This window comes from Callorhinus ursinus, unplaced genomic scaffold (genome assembly GCF_003265705.2).
Source record: "Callorhinus ursinus isolate GAN/ISIS: 27379988/994484 unplaced genomic scaffold, GSC_fseal_2.0 scaffold33, whole genome shotgun sequence".
Taxonomy (NCBI): domain Eukaryota; kingdom Metazoa; phylum Chordata; class Mammalia; order Carnivora; family Otariidae; genus Callorhinus; species Callorhinus ursinus.
In genome coordinates, this window is record NW_027397095.1 from 16,934,705 (window position 1) to 16,951,736 (window position 17,032).

At 38.2% G+C, this 17,032-nt stretch overlaps 1 pseudogene; it reads left to right on the top strand.

Annotated features, from left to right (window-relative positions):
• The first annotated feature begins 14,011 nt into the window (after positions 1-14,011).
• LOC112809311 (BCL2/adenovirus E1B 19 kDa protein-interacting protein 3-like pseudogene) lies at positions 14,012-15,297 on the top strand (annotated as a pseudogene).
• The last annotated feature ends 1,735 nt before the right edge of the window (positions 15,298-17,032 follow it).

Here is a 17,032-nt window from a genome sequence, read left to right on the forward strand (position 1 = left end):
GGGCCACCTACATCCAGAAAGTAATATAAAATAATTCAGAGAAAAAACAGTTTGTCTGACAGGATCAAAATTCACAAATCGTCTCCATTGTGGGAGGTGACAAAACAGCCTTTCTTTAAAATTTTATTTATTTATTTGAGAGGGAGAGAGTGTGCGCACGCGCGCGCGCAGGGGAAGGAACAGAGAGAGAGAGAGAGCGAGAAGCAGCCTTTGCGCTGAGCGTGGAGCTGGAGGCAGAGCTCGATCTCATGACCCTGAGATCATAACCTGAGCTGAAATCAAGAGTGGGGGGCTTAACCAACTGAGCCACACAGGCGCCCCAAGATAAAATAGCTTTAAGGGAAGAATGATGAGGTTCAGCTTCCAGATCTACCACTTAGCAACTGCATCGTCCTGGATAAGGTATCTAATCTCTCTATGCTTCAATTTCCTCATTAATTCTCTGGGGATAATAATACCTCATTCTTCAGATTAATGTTCTTGCAACACTGAAGGCACTCAAGAAGTAGCAGTTATTATAACAATCAATGTGTCCTTCTGGACTCTAGATCACATCTTGTCCTACCTTAGCAAGTCTCTGGATTCCACTCAAGCCTCTCTCTCTCTCCCTCTGTCTTCCTGCCCTTTTCCCTTCCCCTTCCCTCCCCACCCCATCTGAGTTTTTGCAACCTACTCAGTTTAGGGAATATTTTGTAAATCGCTTCTACTTTGCTAAATCATGAAGCCTAACCCCTCTGGCCAGTCCATGGCCCCAGACTGACACTAACAGAGAAGTCCAAAATGTCTTCTATACTGCTCCTTCCATCTGAGATGAGTGCATGCTATTTTATTTTTTTATTTTAATTCCAGTATAGCTTGTTATCTTATTTTCAATCACTATTCTGATTGCCGGTCCCTAAACAATGTAAAGATGTATCAGTCAGAACACAAACATTTATGCAAGAAACCTAAGATTGGGTAGGGCATTTCTCCTAATGAGTGAGTCTATCAGCTGCACCAATAGAAACCAGATCGGATGCCTAGAACAAAGATTAAAACTTACAAATTGTGTGTCAGAAAACATCTGCCTTTCCTCCAGCATCAAATCTTTTGTGGCAAAAGAGGTATTTATAAACCTGAATTCCACAGTTTTATTTGGAATTGTAGACTTTGGTTTTGGAAAGTTGGAAGGATGTTACGTGAGGAGCTTTGCAAATGCAAGCTTCATAGAGAGGAGGAAAAAACCCTCTTCTAAAATCTTGCCCTCTTCCAAAGAATCTCTGTACACATTCTAGAAATCAGTTGAATAGAGCAAAGCCACTATTTTTTAGTTTAGATTTTTTTTTAGAAGTACGCCTAAAGACGATGACAGGATTTTCAAATGAACATGGTGCAGAAACTAGCTGACAACTACACCTCTCTCGGGGACTCTGCCATTGCTTTATAAAGAGAACGCTGAAAAGCTGGTGGGGAGATTCTACTCTGGTTCACAGGGGGATAGGTAACATCAGCCACACCTAAAACTCCATGAAAGCTGGATAATCTGTAGTTAGAAAATGTTTAAATGTGTTCTGAGTACAATTCCAATTTAGGATATATATGTAGCAAGTATTTTGTTTCTGGTCTGTTACTGACCGTTGACAGACTACCTCTTTTTCTTTTATGTTTATAGCAGCTTTATTTTATTTTATTTTTTGAGTATAGTTGACACACAACGTTAACATTAGTTTCAGGTATACAACTCAGTGATTTGACAAGTTTTATACCTTATGTTCTGCTCACCACAAATGTAGCTCCCATCTGTCCCATTACAGCATTATAACAATATCATTGACTGTATTCCTTTTGCTGAGCCTACTGTCCCCATGATTTATTCATTCCGCAACTGGAAGCCCGTGTCTCCCACGTCCCTTCACCCATATTGCCCGACCCCCGACCCCCCTGTCCCCTCTGGCAACCAACAGTTTGTTCTCTGTATTTAGAGGTCTGATACTCTACCACATATGAATACAGTATATAGTTCCATTCCTTTAGGGTTTTTAAAAAATAGTTTATTTCAATACTGTTTTCAGTGTAGAGATCTAGAACATGTTTTGCTGAATTTATCTTATACATATCATGTTTTTATGCTATTGTAAATGGTTATTTGAAATTTCATTTTTCAATTGTTTATTTCTAGTATATAGAAATACAATTGATTTTTTTCTGTTGGCCTTATATTCAACACTCTTGTTAAATTTACTTAGGATTTCAGTAGGGTTTTAAAATATATCTATTCTATGAGTATTTCTATGTATGCAATCCTGTTTTCTGTAAATAATGAGTACACTTCTTGTTTTTAATTTTATGTCTTTTGGTTTTCTGGCCTTATTGGCCTGGCTAGGCCATCAAGTACAATATTAAATAAGAATAGTGAGGGCACACATACTTGCCTTACTTCCAGTCTTAGAGGGAAAAAGCATTGTCTTTCAAGATTAGGCAAGATGTTAGCTAAAGTGGTTGGGGTTGTTTTTTTTGTTTTGTCTTACTTTGCTTTAAATGCTTTTTATCTTGTGGAAGAAGATCCCTTCTATTCCTGAGCAACAGAGAGTATTCATCATGACTGTGTACTGAATTTTGTGAAATGCTTATTCTGCACCTTTTCTGAGCACAATGAGTTTTTACTCTTTGATTAGTTTCATATGGTAAACGGAATTGATTTTTTTAATTCTGGTAAAAGACATATAACATAAAATTTACCATTTTGACCATTTTTAACTGTACAATTTAGTGACATTAAGCATGTTCACATTGTTGTTCAACCATCATGACCATCCACATTCAGAACTTTTTCATCTTCACAAGCTAAAATTCTGTACCTGTCCAGCATTAACTGTCCACTCTTCCTCTACCTAATCCCTAGCAACCACTAGTCTACTTCACGTCTCTTCGAATTTGACTATTGTAGGCACCTCATATGTAGAATCATAAAATATTTATCCTTTTGTGCCTGGCTTGTTTCACATAGCATAATGCCTCCGAGGTTCAATCCATTTTGTAGCATTTGTCAAAATTTCCTTCCCTTTTTAAAGCTGAATAATATTCCATTGTATGTATATACCACATTTTGTTTCTCCGTTCATCTATTGGTAAACATTTCCATTGTTTCCATCTTCTGGCTATTGTGAATAATGTTACTATGAACACGCGTATACAAATATCTATTCAAATCTCTGCCTTCAAGTCTTTTGGGCATATACTCAGAAGTGAAATTGCTTAATCATATGGTAATTTTATTTTTAATTTTTTTGAGGAATCAGCACAATATTGTTTTCCACAATGGCTGCACCATTTCACACTCCCACCAATGCACAAGCATTCTAGTTTCACCACATCCTCACCAACACTTGTGTTCTATTTTTACGACAATAGCCATCCTAATGGGTGAGAAGTGGTGTCTTAGGGTTTTGATTTGCTTTTCCCCCGGTGTTAGTGATGCCGAGCATTATTTCATGGACTTTTTTGGTCATCTGCATATCTTTGGAAAAATGACTGCTCAAGTCCTTTCCCACTTTTAAATTGGGTTGTTTGGCTTTCTGTTGCTTAGTTGTAAGTCTTCTTTATACTGATATTAATCCCTTATCAGACATATGATTTGCAAATACTTTCTCCCATTCCATGAGTTGTCTTTTCACTTTGTTGATAATGGCCTTTGATGCACAAAAGTCTTAATTTTGATGAAGTCCAATTTATCTATGTGTTGTTCTGTTACCTATGCTTTTGGTGTCATATCCAAGAAATCACTGCCAAATCCAATGTCTTAAAGCTTTTCCCTATGTTTTCTTCAAGGAGTTATATAGTTTTACCTGTTAAATTTAGTTCTTCAGTCCATTGTGAATTAATTTTTATATATGGTATAAGGTAAGGTTCCAAGCTCTTTTTTTCATATGGATAACCAATTTTCCCATCAGTGTTGTTGAAACAATTGTCCTTTCCCTATTGAGCGGTCTTGAAATTTTTGTCAAAACTCATTTGACCATATATGTGAACATTTATTTCTGGGCTTTTTAGTCTAATCCATTGGTCTGTATTCTGTATTTTATACCAGTACCACACTGTTTTGGTTACTGTGGCCAGGTAGCATATTTCGAAATCAGAAAATATGAGACTTCCAACTTGTTTTCTTTTAAGATTATTTTGGCTATTTTGGCTCCCTTGAGATTCTACATAAATTCTAAGATGGACTTTTTCACTTTTGCAAACAAAACAAAACATTGTTGCAAATCTGGTAGGGATTGCATTGAATCTGTAGAGCAATTTGGGTACTAATGAAGTCTTAACAATATGGTGTCTTTCCACTTATTTGTGCCTTCTTCAATTTCTTTCAGCAACATTTTGTACATTTCAGTGTACAAGTCTTTCCCCGGCTTGCTTAAGGTCATTCCTAAGGATTTGATTTTTTTAATGCTATTGTAAATGAAATTGTTTTGAAATTTCCTCTTCAGATTCCTCATTGGTTGTTAGTGTATAAAAATGCCACCGATTTTTTTGCATTTTGTATCCTCAGTTTTTCTGAAATTGTTTATTAGTTCTACGGTTTTTTCGTATGTGGACTCATTAGGTTTTTCTTCATATAAGATCATGTCATCTGTAAACAGACACAATTTGACTTCTTCGTTTCCAATTTGGATGCCCTTTATGTCTTTCTTTTGCTCTGGCTAGAACTTCCAATACAATGTTGACAAAAAGTTGTGGAAGCAAGCATCCTTGCCTTGTTCCTGATCTTAGAGGAAGATCTTTTAGTCTTTCACAATTGAGTATGACGTCAGCTGTGGGGTTTTTTATATGTTGTCTTTATTACAAGGAGGTATATTTTATCTGTTCCTAGTCTGTTGAGCTTTTTTTAATTATAAAAGGACGTTGAATTTTCTCAAATGCTTTTTCTGCATTGATTGAGATGATTGTGTGGGGTTTTCTTTCCTTCCTTCTTTATTTTTTTTAAGATTTTATTTATTTATTTGTCAGAGACAGAGAATGCACAAGCAGGGGGAACTGCAGACAGAGGGAGAGGGAGAAGCAGGCTCTCTGCTGATGAGGGACCCCGATGCAGGACCCGATCCCAGGACCCTAGGATCATGACCTGAGCCAAAGGCAGCTGCTTAACCAACTGAGCCACCCAGGCATCCCATTTCCTTCCTTCTGTTAAGGTGGCATATCACATTCATTGATTTTTGTATGTTGAACCATACTTGTGTCCTAAAAATACCACTTGGTCATGTTGTGTAACCCTTTACTTTTTTTTATTTTTTTCAGAGTAGGGGGAACAGGGAGAGGGAGGGAGAGAATCTCAAGCAGGCTCCACGTCCAGCATAGAGTCTTACATGGAGCTTAATCTCACGACCCTGAGATCCTGACCTGAGATGAAATCAAGAGTCGGATGCTCAACCGACTGAACCACCCAGGCACCCCAGAGAGAGAATCCCATGTTGTATAATCCTTTAAAAGTGCTGTTGAATTTGCTTTGCTAGTATTTTGTTAAGGATTTTTGCATCAATATTCATAAAGGATATTGGTCTGTAGGGTTTTTTTTATAGCATATTTGTCTGGCTTTAATATCAGCATAATGCTGACCTCATAGAATGAGTTTAGGAAGTGTTCCCTCCTCTTCAAATTTTTGGAAACTTTTGAGAAGGATTTTGGTGTTAGTTCTTTAAATATTTGGTAGAATTCACTAGTGAAGCCGCTAGTCCAGGGCCTTTTTTGGAACACTTGATTCCTAATCCATCTCTTTACTAATTATAGATCTATTCATATTTTTTATTTCTTTATGAGTTAGTCTCGGAAGGTTGCGTGTTCCTAGAAATGTGTCCATTTCATTTACATCATCCAATTTGTTGGCATACATTTGTTTATAGTATCAATAGTAATTTTCTCACTTTCTGATTTTAGTTAATTTGAATCTTCTCTCTTTTGTTCTTTGTCATTTTAGCTAAAAGTTTGTCAATATTGTTGATCTTTTCCAAGAACCAACTGTTGGTTTTATTTATTTATTTATTTATTAAAGATTTTATTTATTTATTTGACAGAGAGATAGAGAGCACAAGTAGGCAGAGAGGCAGGCAGAGGGAGAGGGAGAAGCAAGCTCCTTGCTGAGCAGGGAGCCCGACATGGGGCTCGATCCCAGGATTCTGGGATCATGACCCGAGCCAAAGGCAGACGCTTGACCAACTGAGCCACCCAGATGCCCCTGCTTTATTTATTTTTATGTTGTTTTTTTCATTCACTATTTTATCCGTGTTCTAAATTTTATTATTTCCTTCCTTTTATAGCTTTGAGTTTAAGCTACTGATTTGAGAACTTTCTTCTTTTTTTTAATGTTAACATTTATAATCATAAATTTTCTTCTGGAAACTGCTTTCACGACATCTCATGAGTTTGGGTATGTTGTGTTTTCATTTTCATTTTTCTCAATATATTTTCTAATTTAACTTGCGATTTGTTCTTCAACCCATTGGTTGTTTAAAAGTTAAATTGATAATTTTTCCAATGAAAAACTAACCTAGAATTCCTGGAGGTAAATTCCACTTGACTATGATACATTATACTTACATATGGCTAGATTCTATTTGATAATATCCTTTAAGAATTTTTACACCTATATTCGTGAGATATATCGTTCTGAGGCTTCACTTATTCTAATGTCTTTGGGTTTTTTTTCTTTGTTACTTTATGCTTTTTCAATTGAGGTATAATTGATATACAACAAGTATACATATTTAAATTATAGAAAATGGTACATTTTGATATATGTATATATTTGTGAAACCATCACCACAATCACAAATGTTACCTGAAAATATTTCTATGTTCACTTCTGTGATTCTACCTTCATGCCTTGCCCTAGTCTTTCTCATCCTCAAGCTACAGCTGATCCATTTCTATTACTATTGATTAGCTTGCATTTTTATAATTATAATTTTATAATTTTATATAAATAGATTCATAAAATATGTACTTTTTGTCTGGCTTCTTTTACTCAGTATGCATATTTATTCATCCATATTACTGCATATATTGGTAGTGTATTTCTTTTATGGCCAAATAATATTCCATTGTATTGGTATACCACAAACTGTATGTCCATTCCCTGTTCATGGACAGTTAGGTTGTTTCCACTTCTGACTATCAAAAATAACACTGTTATGAACATTAGTGTACATGTTTTTGTGTGGATATATGCTTTTGTTTCTCTTGGATTGGTATGGCTGGATAATAGGTATGTGTATAATTACCTTTTTAAGAAACTGCCAAACAATTCTCAAAAGTGGTTGTATCATTTTCCACTTCCACAGGAAGTATTTGAGAATTTTACTTTCTCTACATCTTCACCCCTTGGTATGGTCAATCATGCTAATACATGGGCAGTGATAACTCATTTGGGTTTTAATTTGCATTTCCCCAATGAATAATGAAGTTGAGCACCCTTTTATGTGGTTGTCATCTGTATATCTTCTTTACTAGTGTGTCTGCTCAAATGTTTGATTCTTTTTTAAAATCAGATTGTTTATTTTCTTATTACTGTGCTTTGAAAATTCTTTATAGATTCTGAGTAAAGTATTCCACCAAAGACTCCAGGAGACCACCAATGAGGATCTTGAGAGCTTGTTTTCCTTTTTTTTTTTTTTTAAGATTTTATTTATTTATTTATTTGACACAGAGAGAGGGACAGCGAGAGAGGGAACACAAGCAGGGGGAGTGGGAGAGGGAGAAGCAGGCTTCCCGCGGAGCAGGGAGCCCGATGCGGGGCTCGATCCCAGGACCCTGGGATCATGACCCGAGCCGAAGGCAGATGCTTAACAACTGAGCCACCCAGGCGCCCCGAGAGCTTGTTTTCTGTATGGCTCCCTCTTCTCCAGCACTCTGCCTTGCAAATTAGTCAGATCAGCATCTCCAACTCTAATCTCTGTCTCTTCAACTCAGCAAGATGATGCCCTGCTCTGTTTGGGAGCCCCCCCACACACACACACACAGCGTGAGGAAAGTACATTCAGGCAGAAAGGCTGACCTTGTTTGTTTTCCTTCTTTTGAGGCTCACTGTCCCATACTGCATATTCCTCATTATATGAAAATGATTAATTCATATATTTTCTCTAGTCTTCTATTTGTTTACAGAAGCAGGAGAGATCTGGACCAGAGTGTGTGTCATCACCAGAAGTGTAAACTTGTTCCACCTATTTTCTTTTATCCCTTCTCTCTAACACCACTTCATTTTCAAGGTCAAAGTTTTAGCTACCCCTTTAATCTTCTGCACATTCCAGCATTTCCATTAGTCCATGAGGTCTTATCCTTTTGCCTCCTCCTTCCTCACCCCATCCCCTTTGGAATTATTTTCCCACTTGTGTATATAAATGCACTTTCCCAATGCATTCGTATGTATGGTTTAAGAGTTTTCTGCAACTGGACAATTAGAGATCAGGGGTCTCTTCTTTTTTTAAAGAGATTTTATTTATTTATTTTGAGAGAGAGAGAGCTGGGAGAGGGGCACAGGGACACATGGAGAGAGAATTTCAAGCCGACTCCCCACTGAGCATGGAGCCTGACGTGGGGCTCGATCTCACGACCCTGAGATCATGACCTGAGCCAAAACCAAGAGTCAGACGCTTAACCGACTGAGCCACCCAGGCGCACCAGCTGTCTCTTCTTTTCCCCTTTGCCCCACTTTTTATCTCAAGTGAGTGATTTAAATCTCACAAATTTTGGTCTAGCTTCAACTGATAATTTGCTCTACATTTCATTATACTTTATAATTGTGAACTTTCAGTTATTCCTAATCTTCTCATGAAATATTTCTTTATGCATATATTGTCTACTGCTGTTTTTCAAGACGTCTCTTTTTGAAGAATGTTTTCCTCACTTGAAATTCCACATCACTTGCTGATATCTCTTATTTTGAGACAGTCATTTTAGACATGTTCACCAAGTAAAGTAAAAAAAAAAAAATCTGTGTTTATAATTTCTAAGCTCCCTTTTTCAATGGGTACGTACTTCACTTACCTTTTGCTTATGAAGTTTCAGTGGATTCCCTGATGAATTGTGACATTGATAACAATATGCACTCTGCTGGTAGAAGCCAGAAATAACAAAGAGAAAGGAAATAACTTCTTTAGCCTCATCTCTTAGATTATGGCCTAACTCATAGTAAGCACTCAATAAATGTTATCAACTTGTTTTACTGTTATTATTAGATATTTATTATTATTGCTAGCAATATGCTAATCCACAGTGTTTCCTCTATTATTTATTTTTCTGATTCCATTTTGTGCATAGCCATGGAAAAAGTCAAACAGATTTGCATTTGAAGTTAGTTAGTACTTGCTTTTGCTCACAGAGCTTTAAAATGGGATTAAAACATGCATTACAAGATTTTTGTGTGTCTAGCGTGAGGCTCAGCACATAGTAGGCATTGAAGAAATGTTTGTCAAAATTTTTAAACATAAGTTTTCCCCCCCAAAACGTCTAGACATTTTTCTACTATCTTTCCTTCCATCTTTCCTTCAGAACAAGTAAACAGAAATTCCACTGTGTAGTCCTCATTCTTCTTTCCGGACAATTTCAACTTCTTCAGCGCCTCATCTTTCTTTCTTTGCATCTTCAACTCTAGCTAGATGAATAGGGGATGGGGAAACTAAATCAATACTCATGATTTCATTTATTTTCACAATTGCTACTGTAATGTATGCAGTAAAAGGAAAATAAACAAAATAGCCTGGAGTATGAAGAAATGGCAAGAAGTTTGATGTAGTTGGAGTAAGGATGCAAGGAATGGGGCAGTAAGTGGTTTAAAAATGTCTGTAGCAATATAAGGGGATCAAATTCCGAGTGGTTTCATATTCCAAGCTGTTTCGTATTTTAACCCATGGGAGAGCATTCCCCAAAATGTGTTTCAGGTAACACTAACTTGAGAGGGTTTTAATAAACATCCTGTGAAAAAAATTCCATGAGCAAATACATGTGGGAAAATGCTGTATCAAATGGCAAGAGAAGGACTTCTCAGAGCCTTGAATATAATAATATATGAATCTCTTAGAAGAAAACATAGTGTGCAGTTATTTGACCTCAGAATTCTTTACTTTAGGTGGATTGTGCAGTACTGCCCTTCATCAGAACAACAGACCTTCTATGTAGGGGAATGACACAGATTAATTTTAAGAAGATAACTCTGTCATGGTGAGGCTGACTTGTAAAGGAGAGAGTTTGATTCATAGATCGGTGAGGGGGGCTATTATAACAGCCTGGACTGGTGATGGCCTGAACTAAAGTAATGGCCCAAGTGTAGAGCAACCAGCGATCTTTCAAAAGTGGTAGAAGTGTAAGATGATTGAAGAGAAAGCGTTACAACATTTTCAGGTTTTCAGTTTGGACCAACAGATCAATAGTGATATCATTAACAAGAATAGGAAAGAAAGGAGAAATGGCTAAGTGGGGAAAGATAATTAAATAATGAGTGACTCACAAACCTGTAAATACAACCCCAACCTGTATTTCCAGTCCAGATTTATATTTTCAACTGTCCTTCTGATAATCTACAGACACTTCAACCTTAGCATGTTATAAACCAACTTCATCCACATGAGGAATAATCTATTCCTTCAGGGGTCCTACATATTCAGGGCATTATCTTCATCCTACTTACTTAACCAACTTCGTCCAAATAGAGAATATTCTATCCCTTCAGGGGTCCTGTATATATTCTACTTTCTTATGTCTCTGGGGGATGTTCTTTCCTGGAATAAAACCTAACAGACTCTGGCTGCTCTAGGAAGTCCTAGATCCTAGATACCTTTTGGAAGAAGTCCCCCTCTCTCGGTGACTGTCCAACATGGGTCCATGTTACCTTATAGTCATCACAGAACTTCCTACAAAAAAGTTCTCAGTACATCAAGATTCTTAAACATGAGTTGAAATCGCATTGGAGCCATCTGTGGGCCTGTGCTCACCATCTTGGAAGATATGTCTCACTAATCAAAGTTACTCTAACCTTCTGAGCCTAGGGCTGCTTGGAAATCAGCAAGTTCTACCCTCCTGATAAGATTAAAAGATCTCTCTATCCATGCAAGAACTTCTAAGTGGGCAGATTCCCTGAGGCCCAGAACTAATATCTGTACATCATGAGCTCTGGAATATCCTCTGATAAAGTGGATCTTCTCTTAGGAAGTTCAGGTACTCTTAGAAGGTCCATGGACAGACTGAAAGAGACTTGAAATTCCTGAAATAACTTATGAAAATTAAAATATGTGTGGAAAATGTATAATTTTCTCAGAAGAACATCCATAGTTCTCATCAGATTCTCACCAGGGACCATGATCCTTATAAGACTGATATTTATGAAAGCTAGGTAGCTAAGAGCTTCGCTCTGTCCTGAAATATCACATCTTAGGTCAAACTAAAATTCTTTCAAAGTAACACTTGAGAAATCTTAGCTAAGAGATTACAGATTTGGGTTATTCTTGAGTGTGAGGTGCAGGAGGTACGCTATAACAATCCCATATTTTACTTTCAGTTAACAGCTCATCCATACTTTCTTAAATAGAAATCAGAACCAACTTTTCAGATACTATTTCAAGGTACTACTTTTTGTCTTTAGATCCTTTTCATCTAAAATTGGTGTCAGGTAAGCTTCGTATCACAATGTCCTCCGATTGCTCTCCTGAAATTGAGGTTTTTCCCTCCCCCCTTATTACTAGTGCGGTGCCATGCCAAATCAAGTACTTAATAAATATTTGTTGAATGATTAACAGTTTATAAACTTCTTACTGTTTTCCTGTTATTTTAGATTGTTTACTTTCTTGCCCTGGTGAGTCTCACCATTTTCCTACCTTAAAATACTTTCGAACATGATATGCTTCTATAGCTAACTTACTATAGCAGTACCATATACATTTGTGATCTGGATTCATGGATCCACACGCGTCAATTATGGGAAGTTAGAATTTTAAAAAGGCTATGTGTAATTCTCAGCGGCTTTGTTGTGCCCCCTAGAGGCTTGTGTCTCCCAACAACACAACCTACTGAAAACACCCTCAGTTTTTTTAATAAGTTTCTTTGTTTTGGAAGGCAAGCCTCGTTTTTGATAGCTGTTCAGACTTCCTTGTCTTCTTTAAATTATTTCCCATTCAGCTCTGTCTTCCCCTGTAAAGATAATTCCTAAATGCTCAGCTAAAATAGAGTAATGCCATCCTCTCTACTGTATTGAGGTGAATTTCCAATAGCTTCGTAGTAGAGTATCGTTACTAATACTACTATTAATCTCATCACATAATGCAACACTTGAAATGTTTCTAAGTCTAAAGAGACTATTTGTGATGGAGAGGAGAGCAAGCCAGGAGAGCAGCTACCCAACCAGAGGCTTAGCCTGGAAGTGTCATGGTCTTTTAGCTTCAGTTTACAATGACTCAGATTCCCAAGCATTCCACACATGACATATATTTCTTTTCCTCTCTGAAATAAACAATGTATGTTTCAAAGCGAGATCCTCTAGCCCCCACACTCAGCTTTGAAGAATATAGTAATCAAATGTGGATAAAAGACAGAAAGAACTAGGGGAATTGTTTGTTTCTATATAAATAATTGCCTCTCTGAGCACAACTAGAAATTTTCATGGCTTTGTTTTGTCTTCTGTCTGCCTCCTGTAGCAGGAATGAGAAGAAAAGACAAAATCTGTGAGTGCAGTCGTTGGTTGACTGGATGACATGCCAACAGCACACGTCCCGATTGTTGAAGGTGAACAGATGGGGTGCTCATGATCATCCAGGGTGGGCTCCACATCTTCCACCTGGGAACATTAAAACCTGCAGGTAGAAAAATAGTAGCTGTTTTTGAGAAATTTTTACTGTGTTTCTAATTGTTGCTAACATCCAAGGTATTGAAACAAAATTAGACCCATGAAATAAGTATCTTTTTAGGCACCAGTCCTGTTTTCACAAATTGTCTCTGAATGAGTGTCATCTATGAAGTGTGACATTTAGTTTGGGGGATCCAAATGAGATAAACCATTTGTCACTTACTATCTATTCCTGATGAAATGAAACACAGGCCAGGCATATGGTCGTTTATTCAGCATTCATATTTGCATCATGATGGCAATATATTGCATCCCCCCTCCACATACCCCAACACAATGCAGTTATGTATCCATAGGTAATATACAGTAACTTCGCTTTAATGCTCTCTTGTAGGTACTAACAAGACAGTTCCATCTGGGATCACGTTCAACAAAGTCCACTTAACTATTGTCCTGAAATAGCATCATTTTTGGCAGCTTGAATACTGAAACATCTTCACAAAAAGTACCAGGGCAGCAAAGCCAATAGCTGGATATCTGGGGAGGCAGAATGGTTGAGCAGGAGTTCTGGTGTCAGAGTGAAGGGTGTTCAAATTCATACTCCATCCCTCACTAGCTATCAAAATTTGGGCAAGTTGCCAAATCTCCTTGAGCCTTAGTTACGTCATGCATTTAAAAATACCAATCATGTAAGAATAAAGAACATAACGTATGTAAAGCACCTAGCACCATTTCGTACACACAACGGAAACAAGAAAGACAGTACCTCCCCTTCATTTTCCTTTGGGCCATCAGATCAAAATACAAACCTATGTTGATGTACTTGCAAAGTGCAAATGTATTTTTCAATATGCATAAGTTAAGATGATTTGCCTACTTGTTGGGGCGCCTGGGTGGCTCAGTGGGTTAAACACCTGCCTTTGGCTCCGGTTCTGATCTCAGGGTCCTGGGATCGAGCCCCGCATCAGGCTTCCTGCTCAGCAGCGAGCCTGCCTCTCCCTCCTCCCTCTGTGATCTCTCTCACTCTCTCTCAAATAAATAAATAAATCCTTAAAAATAAAGATGATTTGTCTGCTTGCATCACTGAATGTGAATATTAGGGACCCTTAAAGATTCTAAAAAGGGAGTGATATAATCACAGAGATTTTATTTGCGAATCAGGAGGCTTTTTATTAAAACAATATCCAAGGTTGCTGCCTGAGAACCAGGGGTGGTCCTGCTGCGGCCACAGCTCTTCCAGCAGCCTGACCATGTCGTCTCATTTAGTAGAGCAGCAGCCGCCCCCGCACAACAACAACAACAACTGCGAGGAAGGTGAACAGCCTTTGCCCCCCCAAGCCGTTCTCAACAGTTCCTGGGTGGAGCTACCCATGAACAGCAGCAATGGCGATGATAATGGCAATGGGAAAAATGGGGGGCTAGAACATGTACCTTCCTCATCCTCTATCCACAATGGAGACATGGAGAAGATTCTTTTGGATGCACAACATGAATCAGGACAGAGTAGTTCAAGAGCCAGCTCTCACTGTGACAGCCCTTCCCCACAAGAAGATGGGCGGATTATGTTTGATGTGGAGATGCACACCAGCAGGGACCATAGCTCCCAGTCAGAAGAAGAAGTTCCAGAAGGAGAGAAAGAAGTTGATGCTTCGAAGAAAAGCGTCAACTGGGTGTCTGACTGGTCCAGTAGACCTGAAAACGTTCCACCTAAGGAGTTCCACTTCAGACACCCAAACGCTCGGTCTCTTTAAGCATGAGGAAAAGTGGGGCCATGAAGAAAGGGGGTATTTTCTCCGCAGAATTCCTTAAGGCGTTCATTCCGTCTCTCTTCCTCTCTCATGTTTTGGCTTTGGGCCTAGGCATCTATATCGGAAAGCGACTGAGCACGCCTTCTGCCAGCACCTACTGAAGGGAAGAACAGCCCTGGAGAAGTGGAAAAGCGTGTGACCTGTGAAGTGGTGTATTGTCACAGTAGTTTATTTGAACTTGAGACCATTGTAAGCATGACCCAGCCTACCACCCTGTTTTTACATATCCAAGTTCCAGTAACTCTCAAACCCAGTATTTTATTCAAACTCTGTTGAGGCATTTTACTAACCTCATTCCCTTTTTGGCCCGTAAGACACTTTAGAATTTCCTAACAGAGTTTACTGTTATTTAGAAATTTGCAAGGGCTTCTTTTCCGCAAATGCCACCAGCAGATTATAATTTTGTCAACAATGCTATCGTCTCCTTTTAGTGCCACCAGACTTAGACCTGCATCATTCATGGTATAAATTTTACTCTGGCAAGATAACTACCATCTCTCTCTTCAAATGAGATCAGGTTAGCAAATGATAGAACAGCTTTTTTGTTTTGTTTTGTTTTGTTTTTCTCAAGGCAAAGCAAACTTCCCTGAGCTTGAATTTATAGTTATTTAAAAAGAAAACAAGCAAAAAAAAAAAAAACAAGACACAAGAAAAAAAATATCCTGGGCAATAAAAAATTATTTTAAACAAACAAACAAACAAAAAACAATATCCAAGGAGGAAGGAACAATTCTGTGATTATATAACTGAGTGGGGTTAATTGTAGAAGAGAAGCAACAATCCTACTTTAATGCCATGTCTAACATAAATTATTGCTTTAAGGTTTTAGCATTTGAATCCCAAAAGCCTCAAAACTGCAAGTCTTTTTCATGAAAGTTTCTTTATTAATAACAAAAATAATAATAGCCAGTATTTACTGAGTGTTTATAATAAGGCAAGTACTGAGTTAAGTGCTCTACATGAATTATTTCTTGTAATTTTTCCAACAGTCTTGTGAGATATGCATGATCTACATTTTGCATGTTTCCTCAAGTCATCAAAGGCTAGGATTTAAAACAGAGTAGTACTGGGGTACCTGGGTGGCTCTGTCAGTTAAATGACCGACTCTTGATTTCAGCTTGGGTCATGATCTCAGGGTTGTGAAATCGAGCCCCACGTCAGGCTCTGTGCTGGGCATGGAGCCTGCTTCAGATTCTCTCTCTCCCTCTGCCCCTCCCCCCTAAAAATTAAAAATAAATAAAATAAAATAGGGTAGTATTAACAGTTCTGACTATAATACTTTGACACATTACCACTCACTTTTGCAGGATCTCTAGTACTGAAAATCTCATCTCAATATTTGTGACTATTTCTGATAATAAAATTTATTATGTGCCAGGCATTATTTTAAATACTTCACATTCATTATATCTTATCATCTTTGCTATTTCCTGAGGAAATAAACGTTCTTATCCCAATGTCACAGAGAAAGAAATTCTAATAGAAGGCAAGATCAAAATTAAACCCAAATGTGCTTGACACCTAAGCACCTCTTCCTAAGCACTACACTTTGTCTTTAAACAAAATTTTTAATTTTGTTTTTTAAGATTTTATTTATTTGACAGAGAGCGACACAGCGAGAGAGGGAACACCAGCAGGGGGAGTGGCAGAGGGAGAAGCGGGCTCCCCGCTTAGCAGGGAGCCCGATGTGGGACTCGATCCTAGGACCCTGGGATCATGACCCGAGCTGAAGGCAGCCGCTTAACGACTGAGACACCCAGGCGCCCCATATCTTATTTATTTATTTGTCATCGTGGAGAGCACCAGCAAGGGGAGCAGGAGAGAGAGAAGCAGGCTCCCCGCTGAGCAAGGAGCCCAATGCAGGATTCGATCCCAGGACCCTGGGATCATGACCTGAGCCGAAAGCAGAGGCTGACCGACTGAGCCATCCAGGCGTCCCTACACTTTGTCCTTAGAAATGTGTTTGTGGCTGTTAGAAAGGGGAGCAGAGGTGATAAAATCACATTGTTGATTGCCCATCTCTCAAAGGATCTGTATACAAAAGAGACAACGAACATCACATAGCCAAGGATAATAACCAAAAGCATGGCCCAAACATACACAAGCAGTATCAACAAACTAAATCTGTGTGAGCTAAAGCTAAAAATCATGTTAAAGACCAAAAAGAATCTCTTTAATTTGTTTAGCTACATCTGAGACAAAAAGAACAAAAATCAGCAAGGTAACTGCTTGGAGCAAATGATACAATATTACCAAATGACCAAAAGTAAGCAGTGTGACTCCACTTTTCTTCTTCCTTTTCCATCAAAGAGACAAGCCTTCAACTTGAAAAGGAGAAATGTGGTTGAAAGGGCATTCTAAGATACATAGTAAGAGAACTCTGTGCTACTTTAAATTAGGTAAAATGTGGGCACCTGGCTGGCTC